The sequence below is a fragment of the Hemitrygon akajei genome, chromosome 7 (genome assembly GCF_048418815.1).
Source record: "Hemitrygon akajei chromosome 7, sHemAka1.3, whole genome shotgun sequence".
NCBI classification, from domain to species: Eukaryota; Metazoa; Chordata; class Chondrichthyes; order Myliobatiformes; family Dasyatidae; genus Hemitrygon; species Hemitrygon akajei.
In genome coordinates, this window is record NC_133130.1 from 176,404,238 (window position 1) to 176,432,010 (window position 27,773).

The window sequence follows — 27,773 nt, forward strand, 5'->3', positions numbered from 1 at the left end:
AATCCTGCACAAGGACTCCCAAGTCCTTTTGCATCTCCATCCACCGACTTTCCTTTGTCTATCTTGCTTGTTATTTCATCAAAGAATTCCAACAGATTTGTCAAGCACAATTTCCCCTTAGGGAAAACGACAATGTGTTCAGAAGTTCAATGAAAATGTTCAACTCAGATAACCGCAAGATGAGTTTTAGGGGAAAAATGTGGATTTGCAAACCCTCTAATGAAGGGGCACAAACTCTAGTTGGTTTCATAGACTGTACTTTGGATTCGATGCCTACATTGCACAATGTATGGTCTTTAGCCTGCCAGAAACTAAGACCATTAACTCAATGATGTCTTGTTTTCATAGAGCAAACACACAAGTTATGTTCCCAGGAGGGAACACACAGAGGATAGTTATATGGGAAATCCATTAGGAAATTTTGAAGAAATTCAGTGGAACAAGGAGTGGTTGAAGCAAACAACATAGATTTGAGATGCTGAACAGTTAAGAACACAAGTGAACTGAGCAAAGAAACTTCAGGTACATGCAGGCAGTTTAAGTCGATAGGCAATGAATGGCAGATAAAGGAAACGGGGGGGTGCTAAATAGAATTCAGTAGTTGATCAGATGAACATCCTGGAGTGAGGAACTTTTAAGATGGCATGTAGTTTTTGTTTTAAATACCCTGTAGTGCTTTCCAAAAGGAAGCTTTATATGGATGAGAGAATAAGCAGAGTTTAAAAATGAGACATGACCTCATTGAAGCACACACAAAGCTCTTACCAAACTAGAGAGGCTAAATACAGAGCTTCGTTCCTATTCCCTTATTTTAAAACTGTGATCCTTGGTGTCTCCAACCAAGGATCAGAGTTTCAAAATAAGGAATGCATTCAGAGTGCTAGAACACAACTCAAAAGGGTTTCAGAGACATGGTCTCTGACTATATTTGAAATAGAGATGGGCAGGTTCTGAGATACAAAGGGATTTGGGGAATTTCAGGGATTAAGTGGTGAATAAATGGTGAAATGGACTGGTTGAATTAAGCAGTTTATGGGTAAAATTTGCAACATGATTTTTCTGATACAAAATGTTTGTGGTAGTTTTAGAGTGGGTTTTGTTATTCCAGACAAGGAAACTCCAAAAGGTTAATTCAGCACTCCCAAAGAGACTAAAGCTTCCGGTTCAAGATGGTGCTGGTGAAGCACAACAATTACTTGCCTATAGCAAGCAAAACAATGAAAACTGTTAACTACTTTTTTAATCACTGGTAAACGGCCACTGCAATCAATAGCCTATAACTCCCCTTTAGAAGGTGAGCTTTTGAACTGTCTATACGAACTGGCATTTTTGCAACGTGAACTAAAGTCTCAAAGGTGTAGGATGGTTGTGGCATTGCGTGTACGGGCTAAATGGAGGAGGCAGGGCCTAGGCCAGAGAGTAGGGAAACAGCCAATGCTTGGCTATTATTGGAGTGGACTTGGGGGGGGAGCAGAGGTGAGTTGAGGCGGCAGAGCTTGGACCCCAGTGAGGAAAAACCAAAGGTTTGATTGATTTAAGTGCCTGGCAAATTGAAAAGGTCAGGTACAGACCAAATCAAGGTGGCGGGGTAACGACCCGAGAGCATACCGAAACAGCATGGCCTGGGTCTGAGAGCGAGGAAAACCCAAGGTTTGGATGATTTAAACATTGGGCCAGATTGAAAAGATCAGGGTGTCGGGGGCGAAGGTGAGCAATGAGCCCGTTTAGCTTTTAACTCCGCGAGATTTACTCAACTCTGTACTGATCTGAGTCTGTGGACTGCAACTAACAGGCTACTGGATCGGCTGCAGTGATGACTGCTTTTGTGGCTGTGGACTCACTTTTGTGAACTTTAGTTGTTTGCACAATTTATTTTTTATCTTCCTGCACATTGAATGTTTGACAGCATTTTTTCCAGTTCGGTTTCTTTGTATTGTGGCTGCCTGTAAGGAGATGAATCTGAAGGTTGTATAAGTAGACATACTTTGATAATGAATGCATTTTGACTTTGATCACTACCCTAATACTATATCAAATTAATTTTAAGACTGATATGCATGGCAGTTCACCATGTAAATGCTGAATGATAGTGAGGGAGGTCATTGCTCAACATTGTCTTACACCAATGTTCATCAATGAGGCAAACTCTAAAAGTACAGAGCATTGCATCAAGTAGTGTTAGGAGCACAAAATTTGGTCTTTTGGAAATCTTCAGCACCAACCAATGGCTGCAAACAGCATCACAGGCTTCAGCATGGTCAAGCATCTGTTAGTCAATAGTCAATTCAAAAATCAGCTTTTACAAAAGGAAAATGCAAAATTAGAAGGGAAAATTCTGGTGAAGAAGAATGTTGTATCAAATTGTTGGAGGAGGGCTTTAAACATGAGGTATATCTGGTAGCATTTCAGGTTTTCAGAAAGTGATGTTGCTTCCATACCCACTTCAACGTGATAGAATGTTTCATCATGATGGAAGAGGGTAGGAAACAATACCCAGGATTCTCTTTGTTGTTTTAAAATCTATTGGCCAACATTTCAATGACACTGATGACTACAGAAAAGCAAATCTATGCATCTATCATTCCAATGAAATATTAAAAACAACAAATGGAGTGCACAACATTAAAACGTATTCCTCCCGCAAAAAAATTTTTAAAGCTACAACTAACTTTTAATATGTTCCTTGAGTCATCTGAAAATTCAACGAAGATCTGCTCAAATAAATACGAGTTGGAAAAGAGTGATAAAAGAGAATATTTGATTCAGGCCACAGTAAGACATAAAAATGTGTTCATGCACAAGTCAGTATTCATGAATTTGTTAAACAGTATTCTACATACATCAACTCTTGCTTCCTTAAATGGATAGACTTGTTGAACACAGACATCTAACCACATTATGCCCTTTACATATTTATTTTCAATTATATTTCAGAAATCATCAACAGACTCCGAGGATAATCTAGGAAAAATATTCAGACATCAGAATCATCCCACTGCAATCTTGAACTTCCCCATAATGTATTCTGTTATTTGCTGCAATTTTGATGTTGCTTTTGTACAGGGTAATATTGGCATATTGGAAAATCAAAATTAGGTTTATTATCACCAGTATGTATCATGAAATTTATTCATTTAGCAATAGCAGTTCAATGCAATACATAATATAGAAAAAAAGTAAAAATAAATAAGTTAATCAATTTCAGTGTATGTATATTGAATAGATTAAAAATTGTGCAAAAAACAGAAATAGTATATATTAAGAAAGAAGTGGTAGTGCTCACGAGTTCAATGTCCATTTAGGAATCATACGGCAGAGGGGAAGAAGCTGTTCCTGAATCACTAAGTGTGTGCCTTCAGGCTTCTGTATTCCCTTCCCAATGGTAATAATGAGAAGAGGGCCCTTAATAATGAACGTTGCCTTTCTGAGGCACTGATCCTTGAAGATATCTTGGATACTACGGAGGCTAGTACCCAAGGTGGAGCTGACTAAGTTTATGACTCTCCGTAGCTTCTTTCAGTCCTGTGCAGTAGCGCCCCCTCCCCACACCCCCAGTACCAGACAGTGATGCAGCCTGTCAGAATGCTCTCCAGGGTACATCTATACAAGTTTGAGGTGTTTTAGTTGACAAACCAAACCTCTTCAACTCCAAATGAAATATAGCCACTGTCTTGCCTTCTTTGTAGTTGTATCGATATGTCGGGACCAGGTTAGGTCCTCAGTGATATTGACACCCAGGAACTTGAAATTGCTCACTCTCTCCACTTCTAACATTCTATGAAGATTGGCTCATGCTCCCATGTCTTATCCTTCCTGAAGTCCACAATCAGCTCTTTCATCTTGCTAACATTGAGAGCAAGGTTGTTGCTGCGACACTACTCAATTCTCTGGTATATCCAGCAAAATTCTGTAGATCATAAATACAAGGAATTCTGCAAATGCTGGAAATTATGGAAATACTAAATCAGGGAGCAACCATGGAGGCAGAAAGAGAAAATATTTCAGGTTGAGGACTCCTCATCAGAATCATTCTGATTAACATATCATCCACATACCCTCCAAGTCCTATGATACAATGGTGTGGAACCTTCAAACAGATTTTGCATTCTGTACAGTTTTCTGATCAATATATTTGAAGGTGTTTAAATCAGTTAGGTATTACCCAATGGTTTGCAAATCTCTAACATTGGATTTAAATCACATGAAAAAGGCAAAGCTAAAATATTAGTTTATAATTTTATGTATGCACACTGATAAAAACATTAATATTGGAAAATAACATAAATACAATATTCCTTCAGTAAATTTTCACAAGTATATTTTAGATGACAGCAATTGCATTAGCTACTGGGAAAATCAGCAATATTAACAGCATTGCATCACAACATTTCAGCAAGATCAATCTCTAGAGATTCTGTACATTCTTCAACAGATTGTAAACCATGATATTCTACCCAAAAATATCCTCAGTTCGGTGTGGTTGTTTTATAAGGTGGTGAATTTGGTGACATTTCCAAGCAGGAAACTAATATAAAACTAAAGACATCATGGAGCATTGAGTTAGTTTGGGAAACTGGTATTGATGTAAAGATCACATCTGATCTTATTAAATAGTAGAACTGGTGTGGGGAGGGGAGGGAAAGGTGAAATGAACAGACTACTCTTGTTCCTATCACTTACATTTTGCATCGTCATTTCAATACAATCTAGTAACTGGGCATGATAGGAAATTAAAAACCAAAATTTACATGCAGGGAGAGGAGAAAACTAACACTTCATGGTCATTCAGGTTTATATTGCAGAAATGCCTCCAGCAATATAGTAACACTGAAACACAGAACAGTATGCATCACTTCACAGGTTACATGTTATATAAAGTAGACTTCAGCAGACTGCCTCTGATTTAGAGGACTTCTACTGGTTTATTTGCCTCAAAATATACAATAAAAGAGATTGTAGATGCACTAATCATACATCTCTCAAGCCTCTTTCGGTTCAAGAAAATTGACTTCTCATTTTGTAAATTGCAAATATCACAACACAAGACACAAATTAACTACAGACCTGTCAGCTAAATATAAAGGCAAATAATTGTGTAATTAATAGAACTATAAAATAAAGTTATTCAACAAATTAATGTATCTGGACAGCAATCTCATACACACTCAACATGCTAAATGGCTGCATTCATGCTAATACATATTGTCTGCCTCTTCTTAGTCTAGTATTATCCCACCCATCTTCCCCCTCACCTTTCTTCACCTATCACCTTTGAGCTTGTATTCCATCCATCCCCCACCTTCTTATTCTGGCCTCTTCCCCCTTCCTTTCCAGTCCTGATGAAAGTTCTCGGCTCGAAACGTTGACTCTGTTCCCCTGCATAGACGCTTCTTGACCTGCTGAGTTCTTACAGCATTTTGTGTGTGTTACTCTGGATTTCAAGCATCTGTAGAATCCTGAGTTTAATATTATCTTCTTCAATGTTACAGATACACTTAAGCTTTGTGCAATCATATTGAATTTGAGAATTATGGATTACAGCCCCTTAAGCCTGCTCAGCCACCTAGTGCCCCAGATCCTTTAAATTGTTTATCTTCCTTGCCAAAGTATTGCCTCTGCTTCTTACTTACTTACTACCTATTACACTACTGGTGTTTAGGGCAGCAATGAAGCTCCTCCATGTCAGGGCTTCCTTCACCATGTCAGTACCTTATAAACATATATAACTATAACAGCACGGAAACAGGCCATCTCGGCCCTTCTAGTCCGTGCTGAATGCTTACTCTCATCTAGTCCCACCTACATGCACTCAGCCCATAACCCTCCATTCCTTTCCTGTCCATATACCTATCCAATTTTTTTTTAATGACAAATCGAACCTGCCTCTACCACTTCTACTGGAAGCTCGTTCCACACAGCTACCACTCTGAGTAAAGAAATTCCCCCTTGTGTTACCCCTAAACTTTTGCCCCTTAACTCTCAACTCATGTTCTCTTGTTTGAATCTCCCCTACTCTCAATGGAAAAAACCTATCCACGTCAACTCTATCTATCCCCCTCAATTTTAAATACCCCTATCAAGTCCCCCCTCAACCTTCTACGCTCCAAAGAATAAAGACCTAACTTGTTCAACCTTTCCCTGTAATATAGGTGCTGAAACCCAGGTAACATTGGTGCTGAAACCCAGGTAACATTCTAGTAAATCTCCTCTGTACTCTCTCTAATTTGTTGACATCTTTCCTATAATTCGGTGACCAGAACTGTACACAATACTCCAAATTTGGCCTCACCAATGCCTTGTACAATTTTAACATTACATCCCAACTCCTATACTCAATGCTCTGATTTATAAAGGCCAGCATACCAAAAGCTTTCTTCACCACCCTATCCACATGAGATTCCACCTTCAGGGAACTATGCACCATTATTCCTAGATCACTGTTCTACTGCATTCCTCAATATCCTACCATTTACCATGTATGTCCTATTTGGATTATTCCTACCAAAATGTAGCACTTCATACTTATCGGCATTAAACTCCAATCTGCCATCTTTCAGCCCACTCTTCTAACTGGCCTAAATCTCTGCAAGCTTTGAAAACCTACTTCATTATCCACAACACCACCTATCTTAGTATCATCTGCATATTTACTAATCCAATTTACCACCCCATCATCCAGATCATTAATGTATATGACAAACAACATTGGACCCAGTACAGATCCCTGAGGCACACCACTAGTCACTGGCCTCCAACCTGACAAACAGTTATCCACCACTACTCTCTGGCATCTCCCATCCAGCCACTGTTGAATCCATTTCACTAGTTCAATATTAATACCTAACGATTGAACCTTCCTAACTAACCTTCCATGCGGAACCTTGTCAAAAGCCTTACTGAAGTCCATATAGACAACATCCACTGCTTTACCCTCATCAACTTTCCTCGTAACCTCTTCAAAAAACTCAGTAAGATTTGTCAAACATGACCTTCCACACACAAATCCACGTTGACTGCTCCTAACCAGACCCTGTCTATCCAGATAATTATATATACCATCTCTAAGAATACTTTCCATTAAGTTACCCACCACTGACGTCAAACTTACAGGCCTATAATTGCTAGGTTTACTCTTAGAACCCTTTTTAAACAATGGAACCACATGAGCAATACGCCAATCCTCCGGCACCATTCCCATTTCTAATGACATTTGAAATATTTCTTTCAGAGCCCCTGCTATTTCTACACTAACTTCCCTCAAGGTCCTAGGGAAAATCCTGTCAGGACCCGGAGACTTATCTACTTTTATATTCTTTAAAAGCTCTAGTACTTCTTCTTCTTTGATCATCATAGTTTCCATAACTACCCTACTTGTTTCTCTTACCTTACACAATTCAATTCAATATCCTTCTCTTAGGTACTTTCCTCTTGGTATTCACTAATGTCAGTTATGCAAGCCCTGGCTGGAGACTCAGGAATACTGTCATACTCAGATGTAGAGGAAATCTTCACTGCTGTTTCCATCACAATTCAGAATTGATAGCCCCACGATAAAACCCCGGACCAGGAAGCTTTTGATTCATTAGTGTTCAAAAATCTTTAAAAATTGGTATTCATTTTATGCAATGACTGAGCACGAACAACCTTTTGAGCTGAATTATGTTACCACATAAAGTAGGAACACAGAATGGACAAAACCATTTGACATTTATTTTTGGTAGCAAAGTAGGATGGAAGAAAATATTTTGATTAGTGAAATTTGCCAATTTGCATTTCCATGGATGAATGCTGAGGTCACAGCTCTTTTACAGATGGATGACTTGATTATTGATGGACAGGGCATGATCTACAAACTTGGTTATTCTATTAAGTTAGGGAACATCAAATTGTGCAAATAAGATAAAGTCAACCCAATTAACCTGCATGGTGTTTATAGTTTGAGTTTCTGCTCACTCCAATTACTTCACATCACTTTCAGCCTTTCTATATCCTTTTTCCTCTGCGCATTTGTCTAATTTCCAGTTGAGAGCATCCATTTGTCTTAGCTGCAGAAATGGGCATAAACTATTCAGCTCCTTGATCCTGCTCAATTGGACAGGGCATGAAAATCAGAACTGGACTCAACAAGAATATGAAATAAATGCTGAACTAGGAAAAACTACATGGTATGCATGTTCTAAACAACAGAAAATGGAGAGGAATGGAGACAACAAGGACAACATCTGTGATGGGGCAAAGATTAGACAAAAACTGATGCCTCAGTATGTGGAGAGAAATTGTTAACGGCAGCTAATCTGTCTGCACAAGTAAAAGGATGGTAGACATAGAAAAGTAATGATATTGTTGCAACTGAGATACAAGGTACATGGGAAATGCTGGAAACGAAGGAGATTCCTGGGGAAGCTCAGAATATCAGGCAACAGCTTTCAAGAAAAAAAATTTAAATCACATCAAAATTGGCCACCTGAAAAGCCCAGATATCAGAATCAAATACAGGAAGCAAAAAAAACTGAATAGAACAAGCACCACAGAGAGAGAAAACAAACAACTTTCCCGATTGTCAACTCCCATCAAGAAAGGTTGACCCCCCCTAACCCCAGTACACACAGATGCAGACTGATCCACCAAGCACTACCAGCGCCCAAAATCAAAACTGATCACAAGAACACAAAAAAAACAGGAGCAGAGTTAGGCCAGATGGCCCACTATTTAATATGGTCAAGGCAGAGCTATGTTGGCCTCATCTCCCCTTTCATGCAATTTCCCCAAAGTCTACAATTTCCAAATCTTTCAAAAATATATCAACCTCCATCTCAAATACTCGTAATGATAGACACTCCAAAACCATCCAATCACACAAATCTAAAAAAAAAAACCACTAGATTTGCATTCACTAGAGTAAAAGAATACCCTTCATCATATGAAGTTTATAGTGCCAAATATATTTATATAGCCTCCAAGAGGGCCACAACCTTGCCATAGGGTTTCAAGGCTTGCGTGCCTCAATGACCTGGAGAGCTAAGTTGGCTGGAGTCAGTGCCTTGTGCCTTGGCTTTTGGTACAGTCACCCATGTCAAACAGGCCAAAGGGTCAAGGCCAGACAAAGAGTGCTCCACTGATCCTCCAAGTTTGAGGGTTCAGCTCAGGGCTAACAACCATGACTGGTTAAAAAAAAACAATTGTTACGGAAACAGCAATGAAGAATCCTTCTATACAAAGATGGAGGACCTTTATGCCAGTGGAGTAACAGGAAGTAATTTGAATAAAAATTATTTTATTTATGCACACTGCCTTTCAAGCTGTCACTTTAAATGCCTCATCGTTGCTGCCACATTCTGTGATTGAAATCTATCCTCCTCAACTCTCTCGATCCATCTCCAGTCCTTGACATACCATCCTGTCTTACTTGAATGTTATGCCCGTCTCCATCTGGGTGGGACAGAACATATCTGTTCCGATCTTGTTCAGTCATATCCAAACAGCCACTTGTTAAGATTTTCCTTCTTGCATTAGTGCAACCATCTCTAGAGTCTTGTATTTATTAATGCTTGAATGGAGTGCAAACGCTGGCACGGACTCAAAAGGCAAATGACTAGCTTCAGTGCTTCATATTCCATGCAGTTCAACACAAAATCAGGAGCAGATAGATGTGCAACTTGAAAGTTAGTTACAATACATTGTTAATTCTTGCTTATTTAATTAAAGTGTGCAAGTTGTTAGAAATTAGGAGGAGAAATTAGGTTAAGGTAAGTGTAAGTTCCTGCAGAAGTGAAATAAAGTCTCCATTTATTCTTCAAAAGGATTAAAGCTAGATTAAGTGGGCAAAGACCTGGAAAATAAAGTATTGTGGGAAAATGTAAGCATATCTATTTTGACATAAAATGTAAACATCTAAATGGTAGTGCTTCAAGTGACTGGTAAAAGGGCACAGTTAGTTAGATAGCACAGTTAGTTATTATATATCACTAAGGGATTGTCTTCAGAAGTATAGGGATAAAGATTCAATCATATAGGGCACCAGTGAGACCACATCTGAAGCTACACATGGTGTTTGTTTCCTTATTTGTGGAATAGAAACAGTTCAGAAATTTACCAGACTAATACCAAGACAAGCAGGTTGCTGTCTTGGGCTGGGCTTATATCCAGAGTATTAAAAAAATACACATGTCACGACTGAAATATGCAACAACCTGTGAGGTCTTGTCTGAGTAAACAACAAGAGGATGGTTCCTCTTGTGGAAGATTATAGAACTAGCAGTTTATTTCTTACAAATAAGGGGATGCTATTTATGACAAGATTGAGACAAATTTTCTTCTTTCAAAGTGTCGTAGGTCTTTGCAACTTTTCCTTGTAGGGCAGTGGAAGTGATCTGAGCTTTTAAAGACAAGAGGTGAGTGGTTATTTTACCACAGAAGGGACACAGGTTACTGAGGCAATGGGATTGTGTATAAACTATGATCGGGAACAGCAAAGTGGTTTCGAGGTCTGTTTGATCTTCTCCTGCGCCCTTTTCAAATCACACTGCTCCCACTGCAGCATCATGTTGAACAGCTTTCAGTTTCTTTAGCAATAGAGTATCCGGCATGAGTCACTACTTTTGATAGAGGAAAGGCATGGAGAAGCAACAAAAATGAGTGGAATGGGGGTGGATAGTGGAGTAAACAAAACAAGCAATTCATACATGTTCAGTTTTCTGAACTAAATTACCAGACTGACACAATAAAATCAAATGTCACTGCTGTATATTATGTGCAAACTATACATTAGGTCAGATGGCAGGCAATGTGATACGATTTTTCCTTTAGCAACATTTTATGACAATATATTCAAGAAGCATCAAGATGCATGCACTTTGTTCATGCTTTTGATGCTTCAAAATTACATCCCTATTTGAATCCTTCATCCCTAAATTTACACAAGGTATTCCTATTATAAAGAGCTTTCAAGTTAAAATGGAAAACACATTATTTTGACCAATACGTATTGAAAAACACTTCACATTGGACTACTAGTTGAAAACAAATTGTTAGATGCCATATTCTCAGCAATTTTGCTTTTCAATAATTTTTTTAAAAAATTAATTAGATTTATTCAGATAATACTCATATTGAGCTTGAGAATATTATGACTGACAAATAAGGGAAACATGAAGTTCAAATCAACCCTAATCTCTCTAGCACATCACCCATTAGACCTCTGTAAGGGCAAACCTCACATCATACCATTAGCCATTCTTAGAAATAGCAGACATAACAAAAAGTACAATATAAATTAGCAACTATTATATATCAGATACTTCAATGAACATTTTGCCAAGATAATTACAAATTTTAAAAATAAGTTTTACATTTGCAGCTGGATCATTATCCAAAGAAATTACAGGTGCTGATAGTTTTAAAATAAGGAATGATCAACTTTAAAAGCTTGCTATGTACATATTAATGCTTTATCATTACCACAACTGCCCAAATTTTCATGATAATCACAAATCTTATCCCATTAGCAGATAAAATATGCAAAAAATCAAAGAGGCTGCCGTTCAAATCACAGGTGTGTTGAATTAATCAGAGTATAGGCAGTGTGTCTAATAAATGTCAATCTTGTTAAGATAGAGGTGTCTGAATAAGACTAACTATGCAGTACCCTGATGCCAGACTGCTATTGAGCAACCCTGTAAGAAGCTAGGAAGTGCAAGTGTGGAAGTTGAAGATCGCTTGTGAGAAAGAACTTGATAAAAATAAATCTGATTTTCTCATCTACTTTCAAATTATGCCACCATCAGAAGGAATAATTTATGGTCCAAGTACAAGAAGAACTAACACTCTGACTACAAAACAGCAGTAAAAATCAAGAATATCCTAATTCGGTTCACATTGATATAATAACTGTTAAGTAGCAATCAATATTTTACAGTTAGTCCCAAACAAAATGTGCGGCTTATGGAAACACAATAACTCAACCTTAGGCAATTGTTCCATCATTAATAAAATCATATGTAATTTTGTCAAATTTTATGAAGCAAGAAGTATTCATGCAGATAGCATGCAACTAGAAGCAGTACATCTGCTTTACAAATCTGCAAATAAGAATTTGTTGAAGCAGCAAGCGCTCTCTCTCATACTCTGAATGTAAAAGGATTTCTTGTTTTATTTTAAGATACTTATCTGAACTAAGACCCTACCTTTAACCGATTAACCAGGCATGAACAAGTACCCAAGAATGTTGGAGCTCCTTTTTCATATCAGAGGCCAAAAGCAACAAGTTGTCATCCTTTTGCGATTTCCTTCTTTCAATTTCATTTAAAGCACTGGAGAATTCCAAGTAACATTTGAATTGATCACAGAAATGAAAACAGTACTTAACATGTAAAACTTAAAAAGCAAATAAAGTTTAGAAACTCCCAAGTTAAACCAGAAGTGGTCTTTAGCCTAAAGCCTGGAAAGCCAGCTGCACACTGGCTGCAACCCCCTACAGCAGATGGTGTTCACACATTCTCTACAAGCTGAATTCCTCCGTGGCAGCCAATCATCAAGGGTTTTTCAGGACGCTGCACTCAATAGCCTAGCGTCTTACAGACAACATTACAGCTTTTACCATAACAAGATGAATAAGCTGTCGACAATGGGATAGCATACAGACCAGCAGCTATTCCAGACAACAGTGAGAGAAGCTTTTAAAATGGAGAATGCAGAACAGAAGAAGCACCTGTCCAAAGGAATAAACACACAGATACAATCTCCATTCAAAAAGCTTTAAGGAAGCAATGTTTAATTCTTTTTTTGGGGAAATATTTTAGCAGATGTCTGAAAATGATTTATTGAAATCTACTTTTAACACAAATTAAATATGACTGAACAGTGCCCTAAAGCATAACTTTTTTTTGCTAAAACATGTCAAACATTTACCTTCAATAGGATTCATCCCACGCACATTTGTCAAGACTTAATTATCTGAAATCAGTCACAACATCCCATTTCAATATTTGAATTTTAGAAATAACATTGGAATTAAGTATTAATTTTGTCTGGTGCACATGGAAAAAAATTGGGGAAAAAAAAAGCTTCAAGTTTTCAACAAAAAACTAAAATCTTATCTGATAAAATCTATTTTGGCTGAAGGACTTTGAGGCATATGCTGATTCTAGCTATTAACTTAAAACATTAATATTTTTTAAACTGGAAAAGCAAATGTTCATTCAAACCTAATGCTGCCTGGTTAATTTTCTAGGTTTATCACGCACTTATTTTGACAGGATACTATTGCTCAGGAGCCTGGTTTCCAAGGGGATGGTTGCTGGGGGCTCTACATTCAATTAAACTTAGCTTGATATATACAATTCAAAACTACTTCCATGTCCATCCATTTTCTTGCTGTCCACCAAATATTGCGCTAATGGCAACAAGAGAGTATGCTGCAATTGGAATTGGAATATTACTGTCACGTGTACCAAGATACATTGAAAGGCTTGTCTTGCACGCTGTTCATATAGATCAATTCTTTACACGGTACATTGAGGCCGAACGAAACAGTAACAGAATGCAGAATAAAGTGCAACAGCTACAGAGAAAGGGCAGTGCGAGTAAACAATAAGATGTAGGATCATAATGAGATAGATTGTGAAGTCAAGAATCCATCTCATCATATGATTCAATAATCTTATAACAGTAGGATAGACACTTTCCTTGAGCTAGCTGGTGCATGTTTTCAAGACTTTTGTATCTTCTGCCTGATGGAATGGGAGGTGGGGTTGAGGAGAGAACAGAAAATATCCAAGATGGATGGGATACCTGGCACTTCAGCAAACTAGAAGGTGGTAATCAAAGCAACTCATTTCCTGAATAAAAAGCAAGTCTGTTAACTGTGTATTCCATTTCCGTTCTCACTTGCTTCTCTACAATTTGAAATTAAGTCAAACTCTATTTGACTTAATGATTGACTGAATTAAGGCAAAGGCCTTAAATAGTACAAAAAGAATCAGTGACAAGTAGGTTAGACACAAAATTCAGATATTTTTCTCTGGCATTAAGCAAATGCTCTCAATAAAAATACTGCCTACATCTCACTTCCTTCTGAGCAGTGCAATTCCCACCACTCAGGTTTTCAGGAACTCTTACCTTTGTCATAATTTAAAAGGTTAAGTTACATTTTTCAATATACTTGACTCTCACAACAGGGAGAACAAACTGATCATATTACAGCCTATTATGCAGTTGATTTAAGACTGTTCCACTTTATCCAATTCTTTAGGATGAGAACCGAATTCCATTCACAAAGTAGTACATCAACCTATTTTTTTCCCCCATGACAAACAGCTCTCCTTTCTATGTTGTTGATTAACTTATAGAGCAATTTTTTTTCTCTGTTACAGATTCTTACTTTTAGTTCTACATATGAAGGTTTGGGAGCTCTCATACTTTTAATCGTAAAATGAATAAAAGGAATGCTCCCAAATTTACCACAAGATTGATTTGCTTTGAAGTCTCTCTGAACCATAAATGTTCTTTCTGGCAGAATCCAATTTTCAGGAAATCTTAATTTGACAATCATTTCACTAAATAGGCATAAATACATCTGATATACATATAAAAATCACAATAAAAAACCTCAACAGAGGTAATGATTACCTGCTGTTAATTAACATTCTTACAGATGGCTCACTGTTAGCTGCACTTTGGAGCAGCAGAGATTAAGATAATACCTTGATCTATGGAGAATCAATAAATGTCAGTACAGTATAGTTTCTAAATTAGCATGATTGAAGAAAATCAGTCAGGGTTGATCTGAAGAAAAAGTATGGTTGTACTCAGTAGTAAGGACTCTTACAGTCTAGTTTGCCAAGGCTAATATATTAGAATTGACGCTTAAAAGGACCACACAACCACAGATGGCACTTCTCTTTTAAATTGAGACAGCTCCCCAGAAGTTGATTCCATTCAACTTGCTCTCCTTGCAAAAGTGCAAGAAACAATGAACCAACTGTAAATTAGCAAAGTGGCATAGGATCTGGTCCAATACATCTGTACTCGTCCATCTAAAGAAATGAATAACTTTTCAGTGTTTTACTGCAACAGATTTCAAAAATCTGCAAATTTTGTTTTTTTTTTATTTTCACACTTTCTCAGAAGATACTTACCTTCAAGGAGACTTTTTTTTTGTTGAAATCATAATCTATACTTAAAGAGTTTGCCATTTCTGCAAAAACATTATTTGTGAAGGATGTGTCTGTTACCTCAATATGGAAGATTGCTTGGCATGACTGCAGTGCAGCAAGTATGTTCCACTGTACCTGGTTAAATTTACTCAAAAACTGGAGATTTCTACAGATTATAACTGTATCTAGATTAAGCTGGTACCAAATAGACACAAAATCATAACTGGAACACATACATTTGAATTTCAATCAATTATCCTCAAATCCCCATTCCAGTGTGTCACCCTTTCACCTTCTTACCTACTAAGAATCTACTCATGCCCCCAAAAATATTTAAACACTCTGTTTTCACCATCCTTTGAGAGAAAGCCATTCATTTCATCTCCATCTTAAATGGGTGACTCCTATTTTCCAGATTGGACCACTGATCCTGATCCTTACATCATTCCAAGAGGAAACACCTATCCAAGTCATCAAGACCACCATCCAGCCCCCACCTGGACTTTTTATTTCAATCAAGAGCCCTCTCAATTTTCTAAAATCTGCAAATATAACCCTAATCTACACAGCCTTACCTCAAAACAAACAGTCCATTTCAGTACAATAAACCTATGTACTATGTACTTCTACCAGCACATTAACATGGATTCTTAATACAAACAATAGTGCACACAATACCAACAACTCCAATACCGGCATATTCACGACTGAAGTGTTCCCTGAGAAGCAAATATTTCAGACTTGTGAATATGGTTCCCTGAAAGTGATGTCTCAGGTGGATAGGGTGGAGGTGTTTTTTGGCAAGCTAGCCTTCATCAGTCACAGTATCAAGTACAGAAGTTGGGATGTTGTGCTGCAGTTGTGCAAGATTTCAGTGAGGCCACATTTGGAATATTGTGTGCTGTTTTGGATATCTTGCTGTAGGAAACATGTCATCAAGCTGGAAATGGCACAGGGGAGATTTACAAGGGTGTTGCTGGGACTGCATTATGGAGAGAAGTTGAGTAGCTTGGGACTCTTCGCTGAAACAAAAAAAAGAAGTGATCTCAAAGAGAAATAAAAATCATGAAGGGCATTGATAGGGTTTTTCTCCCCCCTCGGGACTGGAAAGTCAAGAACGAAAGGACTGAAGATTAAGATTAGAGGAAGAGATTTAATAGGAACCCGATGGACATTCTTCCCACTCAAAGGATGGGCAGTATATGAAATGAGCTGCTAGAGGAAGAGGAGGTGGCAGGTACATTAGCACTATTTTAAGAAGTACTTCAATAATTATACGGATAGAAAATGCTCAGAAGGATACTGGCTAAAGATAGGCAAATGGCACCATTTTAGATGGAAATACTGGTTGACATATACCACTTAGGCCAAAGGGCCTGCTATAACTCCACGACTCATATGGATTTTACTCATATAAATGTGATATCTAAGAAAATATGTATTAATATTTCCTAGTGAACTAGGTATATTTAAAAGGAACCATGGGAAGTGGAACCCAGATCGGCTAAATGGAAGCATTGGAACCAGGGTCAGAAGAGAGCACAGGTAATGGTGCAAGACCACTATTTCCACACATTCTTGCATGAAATTTTGCCACTCCAACTGCAAAACTTAACCATGAAACCAATTATGATCTCATAGAGGCACTTTCTAGAGGGAACTATTATTTCTGTCCTCTTTTGTTTTATGAAACAAAACTACTATTCCCTATTCAATGTATAGGGTAATTGATTGCCTTCTTTCAATACAGCTGCACAGAACTCATTACATTTTAATGTCTACTTTCTGTAGAATTATTTGGCTCTTGTACAAAATGGCAATCCAATAAAAAGTCTTTTCTTCCTTTAAATGCTTGAAAAAGATAGCCACATAATGTTTGCTTCATTGACCATTTTAAACAAGACAGAAATGTGAATAAAAGAGTAAATATCCATCATACCAATAGTATCACTCTCCTGCCGCACACCATCATGTGCAATTTATCTATTCAATGTTATTCATTTTGTGCTTCTGTTGCCTTCATGATCTGTTAGAGATGGCAAAATAAGTGCTTCAGGCCAGCCATCTGAATTTTGCCATATTTTAAGACATACTATCTTTAACCACATCAAATTCAGTCCCAATAAAAATAATCAGCATATATACAAGAAATAAGATCTATTAAAGTTAATAATTAACAATTATTAAAGCAACTATTGGAAGATAATTGGTTTAAACAAATAGTAGAATTTGGTATACAAATCATTAAAAAGGTAACAATTTGTAACCCAGGCTGCTAAAAGAAATTGATCAAACAGCAGATACATGAAGACTGTCTGCAACAAACCTAGTGAAGAATTAGGTAGTTTACACAAGTCAAATCTGGTTTACTTAAAATGTTTTCAATTAAGTATTTAAGTCAAGCCAACATGCATCGCATTGCCAAATGTTAAAAGGGAGACAAAGAGACCGCATATGCCAAAATCTGCAGCAGAATCAAAACAGCTGGGAGGAACTCAGAAGGTCAAGCAGCATCTGTGGAGGCATTTTCAGTTTGTGACCCAAATTCAAGGTCATCACCCAGAACGTTGACCATCCCACGGCCTCCACAGATGCTGCACAACCAGCTTAGTTCCTCCAGCAGATTATTTCTGTCCAAATGGCAAAAGGTTATTTTCAGCCACCTTGCTTCCCACCTTTCCTGTATTAAATAACACAAGGTCCTGCTACATTGGGATGGCAGTAACCAAAAGGTTGATGCAGATCAATCTTTAAAAGGCAAGTTTTTAAATGAACTATTTAAGCAGCTCACCAGAGGCAGCAATTTTTGGCCTCATGTATTCTTCCAAGATTCAGTCTGCTCTGAATGGTTTTGATTCCTATTTATACCTACAAGCTAAAAATTTTTGCCAAAACAAATATGCCGTGTTTCCCAGTTCCTGCTGATACAATCTAACCTCAGCTAATATATATTACAAAGAGGAACAAGGAAAACCAAAATATAAACCATGTCTCCTGTTCTGGAAGACACTAATAGAGGGAAATTTATTTTGACATCCCATATAAACAATACCAAACACAGAATACTTTTAATTGTACAAATTGCATTGATGAGACCCTTTAACCATGAAATCATAATTTGTGTTAAATCTGATTTTTGATCAGGATGTATTTTTATCAATATTTCTTATGCATTGAGACACATTTCTCTGTGAAGCTAACAGTGCAAATGGTCTTCATTATTATTTGGATGCAGGGAACAACTTCCAACAAGGGTTGCTTGCTAAAGTCAGACAGTGTTGCCTGGCATGTGTAAGCTTCATAAATTTTGAAGCTGGCACCATAGTTAATAACTACTCAGTTTGCTACTTCAGTCATGTCTTAAGATCATTTCTTTTCTCTGTTGAAGGCATGGAAACATTTTGGTGCATGTAAAACCAGTTAAGTCATACCAATCATATCACCCATTAATACCATGTCCATCTCAATTAATGACAAGCCACCTTTCAGGTACTGAAAGTTAAATTCAGACCCCTCGGATAATTGGTTCCACACCATAAAAAATGTTGGGAACCCCTGGTTTAATGATAATTGATGAAAAGCTCCATTTCCCAATTTAGAATTAAATTTTTAGCCAAAAGTAAATTAATTGCATGCCTAGTTTAAAAGCACAGAGGAAAGAGAAAACACCAGCTAGTGAAGTGCCACATCAATTTCTACTTTCTCCTTCAACAATGAATATTCCTCAACTTTTCGGATAAACTGATTTCTCCTCTCCTATTGAAAGCACAAGCATACAAAAAAAGAGAAGTGGTGATAAACAATTCTATCAACCACAAAACAGCACAAGAATTGATATTTGAATATACTTCAATATCATCTTTACTGGGTCTTCGCAAATACCAAAAATATCTATACTTGCATTCTTGTCACCCAATTAGGAAAAGACAGTAGGACCGAGCAACATCAGTGCAAGAGATCAATTTTATTCTATATACGTCACTCAAATTCATTTCTGTCGGAAGCCTCCTTTCTCCCCCATTCAGAAACAAACAAGCCTAGAAATTACAAAACTATGTATCATGCAAGAGAACATAAATCTGAGGTGTGGCAGAAACTGAAAACAGATACTGAGCATGCATTTATGATTTCATTAATTTCATTGTGGTCATCCATGCATAGGATAGAAATATGCACAGAAACTACCAACCATGTGCAGCAATACCAGCACCAACGTGACACAACGGATCAATAGGGTGAGCTGCAGAAGCTCGTCTTTCACGAACTGGCTCCTCTGCTGACTATTCAAGAAATGAAGAATATTCAGGAAGTAATTATTCAAAACAAAATCAGCAATGATCATGCCAATTATTTTGTACATTCAAATGCTGTCCTCCATTGTTCTTTAGACCACTCCACTTTCCTGCCCTGGCTCCCAACTCCCTGATCATTTTACCCCAGAACAGTTTCATTCTTGACACCCTCCTTGAGCTGTATCAGTTCCTCAGATCACCTCATGGTTGTTTTTGTAACTTACATCCTCAGATTCCTTAACTCCCTAACCATATTATTAGTATGCTGATCACAGACCCTCCAAACACATCACATCATTTTGCTCCCCATGCCTGCAATCTTCTCTCCAGGCAATCTCATTCTCCACCATTACTAGAGACAGAAAAATAAATTTTATTGCACAACTTGGCCAAAAATGACATTACAGCTTGTATTTGTCACTTAAATCTTTTTTTCATAAAAAAAATTGAGTACAGAGAAAAATTAATATCAGTAAGAATGAAAAAGTCCCAAGAAAGTTTAGAAGGATTTTGCCAGTACTTGAGGACCTGAGTTACAGGAAAGGTTTGAATAGTTTAGGGCCGTTCCTTGAGCATAGAAGAATGTGGCAAGATTTGAGAGAGGCATACAAAATTATGAGGGGTATATGTTGCAATGAGCGGCTGGAGCGGACACAGACACTGAGGTAGCATTAACAGAGTAGACTGGAGAGCAAGGATTAGATGCTTACATGGACGTGAGCTTTGGACAACAAAGGTTTGGAGGAACCCAGACCTGGAGCTTGGACTTGGACTTGGAACTTGGACTCAGAGCCGGGACTCGGAACATGGACATGGAGACGACAACATCAAACAAAGACAAACAATTCATATCTTGGCTCGGAGGAGCGGCAAACGGCCAGCAATCCTCAGCTGGACACGAGACAACAAAACCAAACGACAACAGACAATTCGTATCTTGGCTCGGAAGACGGCCCCTATTCTTGGTGGCCCGGAACGAGCATTGCCACACAGCCCCAGAGGCTCAGCAGACAGTCCAGAATTCTTGGTGGCCCAGAATGTACATTGCCTCTCTGGCTGAGGTGATGGTCCCCATTCTGAGTAGATGTAAGCCAGAGTTTTTATGCTGCCGGTTCAGATAAGAATCAGGTGCTCTAATCATGGAGCCTGGTAGAACACAGGGAAAGGGCAATTAACAGAAATGAGGAGTCAACAGACCAGACCGTGACAGTACCTTCCCCCCCCCCACCCCTCAATGGGAGCCTCCAGGCGATCCAACAGGCTTGCCCGGATTGTCAACGACCCAGGCGGGTGAAGGGGTTTTGGCCGGAGGGCACAACGGCTGACAGACATAGATCCCTCTTTTGTGGAAGTCAGTGAACACTTTTCTTGTTCAATTCCAGACAAATATTCAGGACTGCTTAGTTTCCTTAGCTGCACGAGTGGTTGGCTTTGTTCTGGCTACTTATATCACTGGTCAGGTTTCTTGCTTTATCTTCAGTACAGAGTCACTGTATTGTGCCAATCACTCTAGAGATTTACTTGATGACTAAACCATTTCTGTGATTGCATTACTATTTAGGAAATGGCCACAAGCCTTATCTAAGGCAGCCACAAAATTCAGCATCATTGTTGAAAGTTGACATCACTAATGCATTATGCTCTTTATGACATTCAGAATTGTCAAAACATACAATCTGGGATAATTCAGACAACACACACAAAATGCTGGTGGAACACAGCAGGTCAGGCCGCATCTACAGGGAGAACCACTGTCAACGTTTTGGGCCGAGACCCTTCATCAGGAGCTGCTTCTCCATACTTCTCAAAGGCAGCCAAACCCTGGTTATAGTTAGGTGTTTCTATAAGTTTCTTCAGCTCCTTATGGCCATCTTGGATTCGAGACACTAAGTTATACATTTATACAAGTCCTCATTTCTATCAGCATCTACTAAGCTCTGGAATTTCATATGAAAAATCTCTAGATGTTACTCCATAAGTACCTGTTCATATTTATGAGCCAGCTCATCCTGAGTACTTTCATCAGTCCTGGTGGCCCCAAAGTTGTTTGAGGTTGGCACAGATTCCGTACAACACTTTCACAAGAAATCTTTCCACTTGCTGGACATAAAATTTTAAATCACTTTCATCCTTCAAATCTTCACCATCCTTAAGAAGGTTTGCCAATTCTCTGGTTCCAATAACACACCTTTCCAATCATTGTACAACAGGGAATATGTGTAGGAAGTCCAGACCCTGAATTTGATGTGGTTCTAACCGGTGCGGTCACACAGACACAATTTTCTTATTTGATACCTGGGAGCTCTAAGTCACTCTCTTCAAACCTACAAGTTGCTCTCTTGGCGGGATTCCAGTAGGGGACTCTGGTAGCCAGAGTTTGTGTCCGCTGGATCCGTGTTTGGCGGGACCGTTCTGTTGCATGGAGTGACTGAGGAGAACCCAAGTGCAGGACACCAGGCCCAGAGAGCAGGTTAGGATTCTTACGCAGACTTGGACATCGAGCCAGGACTCGAACCTTGGACACGGAGACGACAACACCAAACAAAGACAGACGATTCATATCTTGGCTGGGAGGAGCAGCAACAGCCAGCAATCCTCAGCTGGACATGAGACAACAAAACCAAATGACAACAGACAATTCGTATCTTGGCTCAGAAGACGGTCCCTATTCTCAGTGACCCAGAACAAGCATTGCCGCACAGCCTTGGAGGCTCAGGAGACAGTCCGGAATGTACATTGCCTCTCTGGCTGAGGTGACGGTCCCCATTCTGAGTAATGTAAGCCGGAGCTTTTATGCTGCCGGTTCAGACGAGAATCAGGTGCCCTAATCACTGAGCCTGGTAAAACATGGGGAAAGGGCAATTAACAGAAATGAGGAGTTAACGGACCAGACCGTGACATATAGATTGGGTAAATGCAAGCAAGCTTTTTCCAGTGAGATTGGGTGAGAATAAAGCTAGAGGACATACAAGGGGTGATTGGTAAGTTTGTGGCCTAAGGTAGGAGTCAATTTTAGAAAACCTAGCACATTTATTTTTCAACATAGTCCCCTCCTACATTTACACACTTAAGTCCAGTGGTTTTTTGAGCATACAAATCTTGGACCTCTAGAAATTGTCCACAGACGGGTGATTGATAAGTTAATGGCCAAAGGTAGAAGGAGATGAATTATTAACTTGAAACTTTCTGCATAATCACTCAAAGAGTTGAACTGCATGTGCATGTAATGAGAGCTGTATAACTCATCTCCTTCTACCTTGGGCCACGAACTTATCAATCACCCATCTGTGGACACTTTCTGGAGGTTCAAGATCCATATGCTCCAAGACCGCAAGATGAAGTGTGTAAATGTAGGAGGGGACTACGTTGAAAAATAAATGTGCTAGGTTTTCTAAAATTGACTCCTACCTTAGGCCATGGACTTATCAAACTCCCCTCGTACTTTAAGGATAAAAGGTGAAAAGTTTAAGGGGAACCGGAGGGAAAACTTCTTCACTCAGAGGGTGCTATGAGTGTAGAATAATTGGTGGACATGGGTTCGATTGCAACATTTAACAGTTTGGATAAGTACATAGATGGGAGGTGATATGAAGGGCTAAGGTTCAGAAGTGGGTCAATGGAGCTACCCAAAATAACAATTTGCAATGAAGTGAAAAAGTTCTCACACTCACATTGTACATTGAATCAAATCTTCAGATCGATTTATCCATACATACAACACTGTTTGGAACCAAGGCTTAATGTTAAAACTAGCCCGAATCATCGCATGTAAAAAGATCCTATATCTCCTTCACAGAATGACAGGTACCCATTCTTTCTTCCTGCCTAGGAAGTGACATCAGTCGCATTATGAAATTCTGCAATGGCATCCCCCAAGGGTCAGTTCTGGCTCCAACTTGGTTCAATCTGTACCTCAGCGAATGCCTCCCAAAACCAAATATACTAAAATTGGATACACTGATGACTGGGCCATAGCCTTCCAATCGAACAAAGTCAAACCCTTTGAAAAAAAACTTACCCAAGATATCAACTCCCTATCCAACTACTTCTCAAAGTGGTAGCTAAATATGAATGTCAATGAAACAGTAACTTACATATTTCATCCAGCCAACTGACTAAAACTTATCAAACTAAACAACAAACTGCTACCCAACAATCCACACCCAAAGTACTTAGGAGTCACACTAGGTCGAACTCTTCACAAAACCAGTGTTTGCCCATTTTATTGTGCCAAAAACACAGAAAATTTTCTTGGTCATAGCATTTTACTCACTTATGGTCGTAACTGATTTAATAAGTCCCTTGACTGGGTATAGTAGTATGACATTTGTGGTGGCAGACCAGCAATGCAAAGCCTGCGTATTCTCACACTCCATATGGCAATTTTCAAAATTAACTACATAATAAATGATCAAAACTACATTTTAACCGCAGATTTGCATTTTACTCAAGTGGCTGACTCTTATTGCTTCTCCGAGATAAAGAAATGTATTGAGTAATAAAGCAATTAGAACAAAGAAATAAGATAAAAATTCATAACCCAAGCATCAGAATGAAAATTCTTTGGACAGAACCAGACCAGTCAAACCTCTGATCAGAAATCTCACCCAACAGCTAAAATTAGGTGAACTAATCTTCTTTTGGCACGAATGTCACACCTTGACCAGCAATGTTGCTATGCAATTGTGTCTTGTTGTCTTTCTTCTGTCACCTGAAAAGCAGGCCTCCTTCCATCTCCTGACAGTGTACAAACATTGCAAAACTTTGTGAAGGAAGTTTACTGCATGGATAATGCATCCTACCAAGTCAAATGATCAAAAACATGCAAATATCCGCAAGTTCAAAATTAAACATTTTCTAGGCCTCCATGGATGAAGTACAGAAGCTTCTACCTTTTAAAGGAAAGTCAGTATCTCTAATATCTACTCACAGAGCTCACATCAGTTATTTCTCAAACACAGGAAACCCCATTAGTTGCTCACTCTGATATAACTTCATATGGCCATATTAGAGGCAAAAGCAGGAAGCCAGAGAACACACACATACCTTGGCACACACTCACACCTTGACACAGATGCAAAGAAGCAGAAGAGATCATGAGAGAGAAAAACTTAAGTTACTAAAGCAAGATCTGCTCTGAAAACTGTCCCTCAGGCTTTAAACGTGCCTAAATGGTTAAGCACTTTACTATAATATATTTGTGATATTTTTATTACATATGAATAAATTGGCAACTGAATGATTCTATTCAACAAACTTCAGTCAGACTGATGGATCAGAACACCATCTTTTGAGGTAGTCTATAACATTTGTCGCAAATTTAACCAAAAGTACAAATTAGTAAAACTAAATTGCCACTAGAACAGAAAAGCTCACCTCCATTTTGCCACTAAAAATGTAACACGGCATGACTGGAGGGGTTAAGGCACATCCCAAGCATCTTGTATGTTGCAGACCATGCTTAATTGTGCAGTATAAATCAGTGATCAAACAAAATATACTTTTATTATTCTATGTATGGTGTTGGCACGTGGCCAAGTGGTTAAGGCGTTGGTCTAGTGATCTGAAGGTCGCTAGTTCGAGCCTCAGCTAAGGCAGCGTGTTGTCCTTGAGCAAGGCACTTAACCACACATTCCAGTGCCAAGCTGTATCAGCCCTTGTCCTTCCCATGGACAACATCGGTGGCGTGGAGAGGAGAGACTTGCAGCATAGGCAACTGGCAATTGCCATACAACTGTGTCTCCCATACAACCCTGCCTTGGCCTGCGCCCTGAAAACTTTCCAAGGCACAAATCCATGGTCTCTCGAGACTAAGGGATGCCTATTATTCTATGTACGAATAATTCATTTGTCAAACAGAAATCACTTAACAAATTAAAAAAATGCAAAAGGAGATTTTCACATTGCTGTATACTGAATGAAGATATTTTGCACACCAGCAAAAAAAAAATTGATGAAAGCATCAATATTTAAGGATAGGTGAGAATGTAGACCAAGATGAATGCAAACATTAACTTTAATCATATTATGGCTCAATTCCAAATGCAAACCTCATTACATGAGAGAAAGGATACAGCCCCAGCAGTGTTTTTTTTACACCATTCTCCAAGTCAGATAACCATTACTCCAATTACACAGCTTTTGCTCATTATAACATTCTTGGTCTTCCACTCTCAATGCTCACATCTACACTTGAAAAAACGTTATCTGCTCTCCACTGATGCTCCCACAGCAAAGAATTGATTGTGGCTCAGTGTGTGAAGCTGTCTACAAGCACAGGGATAAGCAGTGTGGTCACTCAAAGTTGATATCTGAAGCCTGGCTGACATCTGCTCCATGTGTTGATGGGACTACACAGAGGACAAGAGAATGTACAAAACTGCAAGCTACACACACAAAATGCTGGTGGAACACGGGAGGCCAAGCAGCATCTATAGGAAGAAGTACAGTTGACGTTTTGGGCCGAGACCCTTCGTCAGGAAGTGCATGGTGTCTATTTGTAAGGCCTTTAACAAGATCCCACATGGCAGGCTGATCAGGACAATTAGGCTACTTGAGATTCACAGGAAGTTAAGAAGGTGAATTCAGAATTGGCTCAATGATAGGAAGCAAGCGGACAGTAATGGTCAAAGGTCAATTCTCCGATTGGAGGACTGTGACTAATGGGTTCCCCAGGAGTCAGTATTGGGATCTCTGTTATTCTTTATTTATGTACATGATCAGACGTGAATGTACATGGCACAATTAGTAAGTTTGCTGATGATATTAATTAGGGGCTCTTGTTAATAGTGAAGCAAATTACAAGGAGATTATGATCAGTTAGGGTGATGGGCTGGGGAATGGCTAATGGATTTCAACTCAGATAAACATAAAGTGTTGCATTTTGGACAAGGTAGGACTTATACAGTGAATGACAGGGCTAATGGCATGAGTGTATGGAACAGAGGGGCCCGGGAGTACCAGTGCACAGTTTACTAAAAGCAGCCTTACAAGCAGACAGGGTGAAGGCAACATTGAGCACGTTCGCCTTCATCAGTCAGGGCACTGAGTTTAGGAGTCGGCACATTATGTTGCAGTTATACATGTCATTTGTGAGACCGCACGCTTAAGGATTGTGTACAGTTTTGGTCACCCTGTTACAGGAAAGACACTGTCGAGCTACAGAGGATGCAAAAGAGCTTTACGAGGATGCTGGACTAGAGAGCCTGAGTAATACGGAGAGCTTGGCCATGCTGGACCTTTATTCCTTGGAGCATAGCAGAATGTGGCATAACTTCATAGAAGTTTATAAAATCACGAGGGGTATGGGAAGATGAACCATTAGCCTTTTCCTCAGGAAAATCCAAATCTAGAGGGCGAAGACAGAAGATCAGAGGGATTTAAGAGAGTTCCTGGAATGAGCTGCTAGAGGAAGTGGACAAAGCAGGTATAATTGCAACATTTAAGAAGCCTTTGGATAGGAACATGGGAGGGGAAGAGCTTGCAGGGTTATTTGCCAAACATAAGCACCTGGGACCACAAGGGAGGATGCGATAGTCAGTGTGGACCATTTGGCCCAAAGGACCTATTTCTGAGCTGCAGGACTCTGTGACAGCTACTTTAAGAGTTAAGAGATAATTAGAAAAAAAAATGAGTACAAAATTGGAAATAGCCTTGGACATTGAATGAGTAACTGTTTGAGATCTAGGAGACAAAATACAGATCACGGAAATGTACTGATTAACAGAATGTCATTAGATGTCATTTCCCCATCGATTAATACTTGGGTCTTAGTTGTTTCTCACAAGGATTAATTGTTCAGACAAAGAAATAGATCTACATTTCCTAGGTGACAGATGACACTTAGTTGAACAGGAAGGGCAATAAAAGAGCAAGCTGAGTTCAATGCTGTGAGGAGTTACATGTTCTTCCTGGTGAGTCAAATGACCATTCTACATTACCCCAAGGGTGGAGGTAGGTGATAGAATCTTGGCAAGTTGATGGGGAGAATAAAATGCAATTTGTTTGGGATTAGTCTAGGTGACAGTTTGCTGATCAAGATGGTGGGTCAAAGTGCCTATTTCTAAGCTGTACAACTATGAAAGAAAGATAAAATGCAAGGTCACGAAACAGACATTTAAGGGCCAGTGGCAGAATTGCAACTAAGTTGTAATTGTAAAGTTAACTGCAAAAGAAAATGCCATAAAATGTGATTACAGCTGGTCAAATTTTCTACAAAACAATTGTTTACAAAGATAATTAAGTCTGTCAGAGACTTTCCTCTGCTTACTATGAAAATTAAACTGTCAAGGTTAAATATTTAGAAGGAGCCAGTGTACGGCTTCTGTGC

General features: G+C 38.8%; 1 protein-coding gene across 5 annotated transcripts in view; it reads right to left on the minus strand.

Annotated features, from left to right (window-relative positions):
- Positions 1–27,773, minus strand: part of LOC140731201 (disabled homolog 2-interacting protein-like) — a 597,104-nt gene that overhangs the window by 470,152 nt on the left and 99,179 nt on the right. The window contains exon 1 of one of the 5 annotated variants that reach the window (XM_073052663.1): positions 12,183–12,358. The exons of the other annotated variants lie outside the window; for them this stretch is intronic. The gene's annotated coding sequence lies outside the window, so the exon portion shown is untranslated. Of the gene's footprint in view, positions 1–12,182; positions 12,359–27,773 lie in introns of those variants that run through there. 5 annotated transcript variants of the gene reach the window in all.